Raw genomic sequence first — 7,499 nt, forward strand, 5'->3', positions numbered from 1 at the left:
GTGAATTGTATCCCCTAATATGTGAAAATCACTCTAGGTACCCCAAACCATGTGAAAATGTCTTCAAAGAGAAAATATAAAAGATACTTCTTAGTGGCAGAATATAAAGCCTTATCTTCCACCCACTTCATCCCATAATCAGTACAGACTAATAGGTGCCTCCTCTTCTTGGACATGTGAGAAATGGGCCCTACAAAATAAAATGCCGACTTTTCAAAAGGCTCTATTGATATCTGAGTCTGTAGAGGCATCTCATCACTAGGAATAGGCCTCCCCATTCTTTGGAAATCATCACAACTAGAAACATACATTTTGGCATCTTTAAAGAGAGTAGGCCAGTAATTTGCATGTATGACCTTATGAGTTATTCTTTTGTCTGCAAAGTTCCCACCACAGGGTTCACTGTGGGAATCTCTCAAGACATCATACATTTCGTCTTCTTGTTCACACCTCCACATGATTAATTTAAGTATGTTTTGGTATAGATCTCCTTCTATCCAAGAATAGTTGGCACTCAACTGCACAATGTTATTTTTTTAACTCGTGGATAGATTATGTGACAACCCTCTTGATAACATATAGTTTTCCACATTCGAAAACCAAGGAGTATGTGTGGAAATATCCTTGAAAAATAAATAGAAACCAACTTCTTGTTCTACCCTTAAATAACTTTCGAATAAAAAATTTGTGGCGCAAGAATTTTCTATAGTGGGGGAATAATTCCTTTCAATGGATTGAGACTTGAGTTTGCATTTGAAGGAAGCTGAAATTTAATTTCCTAGAAGGATAGAATGGAAGTTGTTTTGGATGAAAATGGATTACTAGAATGCACAGAAGCAGATATTCTAAAACTATTGGCATTAGATGTACGAGAGTTGGCCCAGTGGAAGAAGGATATTGGAAAATATAGGAGGATTCTCCTTGAGGGAGTCAGAGACCATGTCATTTTGAATTTGCATACAAAGGATATTTCTTATGAATTGTGGGAGACACTCACAATCTTAATTAATAGTAGTAATGATGATAGGAAATTGGCATTTAAGGACAAGTTGAAGAACATTCGAATGTAGAAAAATGAAATTGGTGTTCAATAACTATCCATGTTCACTTAGGTCAGAAATGAACTTGGAGGAGTTGGAGAAAATGTGGCATCATCTGAACTTGTGAACTTAAGGAATCCTTGGTCTTATAATGTCCTAGCACACTATCATAATTTAGTTAATGGAAGAGAAAACATAACAATTTCGGAGAGACTTTGGTATGATTTGATGCAAGAGGAGATCAAAAGAAACAAGAAAGATAGTTTTACATGCAGAGCTAATGAGGAAGAAAACTTTTCCTTAGAAGGAAATCGAAATAAACCCAAGTGAATGAAGGCATAAGTCAAGAAAAACACATCTAGAACCATGGAAAGAAGAAAGACCCAAGAGAAATTAAATGTTTTCACTGCAATGAGTATGGACATTATTACAAATGCACAGTCATCCGCCTTTTTATGCTTTCTTGTTTTTTAAATTTTTTGTTGGGACTTTTTGTTTTTGCTTTTTGATTTTATGGTGTTTTCTCTTTATTACATATGCACAGTCATTTTTTGTGCTTTCTTGTTTTTTAATCTTTTTTTTGGGGGACTTTTTGTTTTTACTTTCTTGATTTTATGTTTAGAATCTTTCTCCCGGTTTTTACGATGCCTTTTAGCTTTATTATAACTGCAAGCTCATGACTTTTTTTGTGCTTTTTTCATTTTTTCAATTATTTTTTTTTGTGGTTTCTTGATTTTCCATTTTTCCTTTGTTTTATGCTGGAATTTTGTTGTTTTGTTGATCAGTTTTTTTGTATTTTTTTGTTTTTTGTTTTTATCTATTTATATCATTAATATAAGTAATGTAATTTTTATATATTTAAATATATATTTATTTATTTTTAATGTAGATATAACATATATTAATTTAATTTATTTAATTTATTGATTAAACACTTCCTTATTTTATTTTTTACGTTTTTTTTAAATTAATTTTGATTCCAATTTGTCAAATGTAAAAAAAAGTATAAAATAGATTTTCCAAATTTACAAAAACAAAAATTATAATTTACTATACAAATATTGTTATTTTTTGACTAGCATACTAATCATTATTATTATTTAATTTATGTTATTCTATATTAATATTTTTAATTTTTTGTATTAAAATTTGAAAATTTTAATTTTTATACCAATAGGGGTCCCCTTTGGTATTGGCCATCTAAATTATTTTCTTAATTAATCATTTTGATATTATGGTTTAAATTGAAAGATGCTAACATATTCTCGTCGTCTCCACTACATGAACGAATGAAATTGTAACATCTAACTTTATTGTACATCTAAGTAAGGTGTTTAAACTTTGTTTAAAATTGGTTTTTAGCAAATGATTATTAAAAATTTAACGTATCTATTACTTATCACCACTTACAAGAATTAGAGAAAAATAAAAACCCTTATCAAGATTAGAGAAAAATTAATTTCAAAATGAAGATAAATATTAAAACTTGGCTACCCCATGAGATTCTAATTTGCTTGACGTTCGATTTAAATGATGTGGCTTCATTCTAAACCAAAAAATTATGAAACATTATTGTATTCGTTTTGAACCATATAGTAGTGGCTTACATTATATTCTTTGAAATGTGTTAGACTTTCAATTAACGTCATTGCATTCTTTTTGAATCATATAGTATTATATTTTTGGAAATGTGTTTGACCTTCAATTTACGTGGCTACATTCCTTTTTAACCATTTACTAGTGGCCTATATTATATTTTTTGAAATGTGTTTGACTTTCAATTTAAATGGTGCCAAACCTGATTTCATTCCAAACCAAAAAAATGATGAAATGTGACTACATTTTTTTTTAACCATATATAGAAAGGTTTGTTTAGAACTTCCAAATGAAATGGTTTCAAATGTGGCTTCATTTTCAACCAAAAAAAATATTAAAAAAATGAAATGTGGTTGTTTTCTTTATAAAACGAAACGAGTAGAAAATCTCGATATGATAAAATAGATGAAGTTAAACAAAACTAAACTTAATGAAACTAATAATGGAGAAAATATTTAATCCTATAAATATGTACTCCATTTGTAAAAATGATTTAGCAAAGTTTAGGGAAGGTATTGCAATTTGGGCCATAGTGCGATCTCATTTGGCCTGGTTTGAGACTTGACTACAATTTGAAATGACAATTTCTCATGCGTAGGATTTCTTCAACAAGCAACGATGACGTTTTCTTTCATTCTTGTTATGATAATATAGGGTGAGATGAGACCAAAATGAAATACTTAGAAAAAATGATGAAAAAATTAACAGTAATGAATGAAATTGTAGAAATGAAAGAACTAGGGTTTTGATGGATTTGGAGATTGGAGAAGAACAAAGGATGAGTAATAATAAAATTTACCTCAAACGAAATTGGTTTCATGGTGAACAAGGCATGTTTAAATATAATAACATAGATAAAAACGAGCTAAAATCAAGAAATCTTTTCCGAGGATAACGACATGCCACCTAAAATTAGAAATCTGGATAGAACAAAGATGAGAGTTAAACAACTCCATAGTCTCGATACAATAACATTAGATAGGGTTAAACAAAACTATACTGAAAATAATATTGTAAAAACTATATTTAATTTTGTAAAAGAAATACCTATTGAATTTGTAAAAACAATTTGCCTACCTTTGACTAGATAACACAACAATCTTAGATTTGAACAGTAGAACATCAATATTTCCAGATAAAAATATGGTGGAAGGAATCGAAATTAGTGTTTATGAATTCCGTGTTTTTGAAATTGTAGATTCCTTGAAGGACCAATTTCTGCTCGAGAAGCAACAATCTATTGTAACATAGGAGGCCTAGATCATTGAAACATATCAAGGAATTTAACTTTCAAGCATTTGATTAATGTTGATTTAACTCTCAACTCTCAAATAATATTCTATCTCTTCGCAAAATACATTGCCGTTGATTTAATTCTGAACTCTCGAAGAATATTATATAGCTTAGCTAAATAAACACCGCTACACAGAATGTATGAAGAACAAGCCGTGACACCTTACTGAAGCCCAATATAATGGCTTCATCCCCATCCAAATACACAGATGCATACATGTTGTTAGAGATAATGGAGAATATCTTAGAATAGTGAATTGGTTCATGGTACCTCAAGATAGGAATTAGTTCCTATTTCTTCAGGTATGGTTCTAACTTCCTTAAATCTATGATTACTATATAATGTGTGATGTACATGGAAAATGTAGAGCATTCTATAGAGCCATACTCTCCTGGTTCAGACTCTCTTTCGTAGAGCTAACCAGTGGGTGTTATTTTATTAATTCAAACATCACTTTTTAACATTGTATCAGAGATGTAGGGTCGAAAAACCTGTATGCTGAGTGAAGGATTTCAAAGGCACGCTAAGGAGAAATCGTCATGTGCCTTTGAGGGAAAATCGCACCGATCCCACTGTGAGACTTCCATGTATGTTTATTTTTTCGACTGTCATGAATCTGTGATGTACAATCGCATCGACTTTCACGAATCCATGGTGCTAAATCGCATCAACTTTACAAACCAAAAAAACAGTTGCGTCTTGGGAGTGGCTACCGAGAGAAGGCTGCATGGAGGCCGAGGTCTGCTGAGAGGAGGTCGTGTTGGAGGCCGTGGTAGAGGATGTGAAGGAAGCCATGGTGGTTTTCATGTGTGCTACAGGATCAAACAGTATTGGAGATTATTTATCACAAACACTATCTTTGACATAGATATGGGGTAAATCTAACATATACATTTTTTTACCTATCAATTTCTTTTTAAATCACCAAGATGAAAAATGAAATGATTGAAGCATACTTGAATGAGCATAACAAGCTTGATGGCTCCATTTATGCGAATTGGAAATTCAAGATGCAGACTCTGCTAGAAGTGCAGAGTGCTTGGACGATTGCAAATGGGGATGAGCAGAAGCCAGCAACTAGATCAGCATCAATCCCCGATTGAGAGAAGTGAGAAGGTAAAGCAAGGACACTGCTGAAGATGTCAGTGAAAGACTGCATCATACCACATATCAGATAAAATCTTCATTACTTAGAATCACATTAAGTTAATATATATTTTGAATCATTTTTTCTTACAATTTTTTTCTCCTCTATATTTAATTAAATTAAATATAAAATTTAATAAAAATTAAAGTTTAAACGGATTAAATTAATTAATTTAAACTACCATAAAAGAATACACCGTATAAATGAAATCAAATTTTTAATTATTCATCAATATTTCAAAAGTCCTTATAGTTTGCCCAAAATGATGAACATTTGTTATTATATTATATGGCTTGAACTTGTGAATAATTAAAGTTATATTATGCTTTAATTTAATTATCACACAATATTCACAATTAACATCCGTCCATCTTTTTTTGTTGAATATGTAAATATAAGTGAATGTTGTATCTTTTAAACATGATATAGATTTTATAAAATCAAGTGGATTGCATTGAAATTATATTACATTACAATTTTTCAAGAAAATTTTCTAGCTTATGTTGGCTAAATTCTCATAGGAAACTTCACCTCAATAAAAAACTTAAAACCTAGATTTGAAACTCGTTCCTCCGCTATCTGAGCTATTCTTTAACAATTGTACTACATTGCAATTCTATTGCATTAGAAATTTACAAAGAGAGTTGTAGTGTACATTAGCTAAATTCTCATAACAAACTTCAATAAGAACCATTTGGAAGAACATAAGACCATTGTTACATGTGGTCGTAAGCATATTAAACTTTCTTTTATTAAGACTATTTTAAATTTATTTTATTAATAATAAAAATAAAAGTTTTATAAACTTTATTTAAAGTTTATTGTAGTTTTAATATTAGTATTTGTAATTAAAAATACATTAATATTAATAATAGTATAAAATATATAGGTCATGTATAGTTATTCTGGCAAATATCTTGCTTTGAGGAGAATTGACTCCATGTCTTTCCATTCACGAGATACTTAAATGTTAGGATATTTTGGAAAATATCTTACTTCGAGGAGAATTGACTCCATGTCTTTCCATTCATGAGATACTTTGATGTTAGGAATTTGACCGATGGAGCAAACCCTCCTAAATTTACGAATGAACAACCTTTGCAAATCTCGCACACCAAGCCTGTAAAACCAATATGATGGATGATAATGGTAGTAGTGGCTCCAAGTGTTTCAAATTTTAAATTAAATACAATATTTTACAAGTCAAAATTTAAGAGGGAGAATTCTTAACCACACTTGAAGAAGGGTGCATCTAAGGGGATCAAGTGTCTTTGAGATAGAATATTGATGGGATAAGTGAACAACAATATGACTAAGTCAAGGATAAATCAACAAGGATCCACCATCCCTTGTGCAAGTGAGCATGAAAAAACAACTTAAACAATGATGACCTAATGTTTATGTCCAAATGAGAAGAATGGAACTAGAAGGGATAAGAAAATCATGTATAGTGATCACGAAACTTTAGTTTTGATATTGATGTTTTATGGAATGATTATACATCCAACAATATATTAATGATGCATTTCATTAAATTTCTTTAGGGAAGGAAGAATGCATGACTGGAGATTAAGGTTTGACATGACGAGGCATTGAAATTTAAAAATGTACTTAAATAAATGTACCTACCATGTAAATAGTAAACTTCCTAATTGAATGAAACAGAATGATTATTAAGTAGTTGGAATCTTGATTAAACCATGACCTTAATAGTACCAGTGAAATGACATAGATCCTAGATGGATGTTGTATAATCTTAATTCATAGTTAGTAATCATTGTTTATAAGTAAATGAAATTAGTTTATGATAAGAATTCTTAAAGCGTAATGTTGTTCTATATTGGATAAGTATTGAGATTATTACCATGTTAATTAGGTTTCATGATGTGATTGTATGTAATAAATGGATATAGTTTTGATGAAGTGGTTAATGATGTATATGTGGTGGTTATTTATTTATTTGTTATGATAATGATGTTGCATGCTCATGATGGATATGATATGCATAAAGATAATGGTGTTATGATATGATGCATATTTTTTTTTTCACTTACTGGTTCACGGATACCCGGGTCAGTGGGTAGTCGCTACGTCCAGGGTTTTAAACACTGATTGGACACCACCCGAAGGGCATCAACACCCCTCAGCCTATTTACTAACCTAACCCCAAGAGCTTTCGGGATTCGACCCTGTGACCTCCCATTGGCGAGGCACTTGATTTGACCGATTGAGCTAACTCTTGGGGCTTGATATGATGTATATTGACATGTGGCTCATTTATTATATGATGTCATGATATATCTTTGATGTTCATATGTTGGTGTTGTAACTTTTTGACGATATTATGATGTGAAGCATGTGGTAATTGCAAGCAGATTTTATAACATGAGAATGTCATGATTAACGATGATGCTATGTTATC

The sequence above is a fragment of the Pinus tabuliformis genome, chromosome 9 (assembly GCF_031772625.1).
Source record: "Pinus tabuliformis cultivar Carrire ecotype Pingquan chromosome 9, CPIR1, whole genome shotgun sequence".
NCBI classification, from domain to species: domain Eukaryota; kingdom Viridiplantae; phylum Streptophyta; class Pinopsida; order Pinales; family Pinaceae; genus Pinus; species Pinus tabuliformis.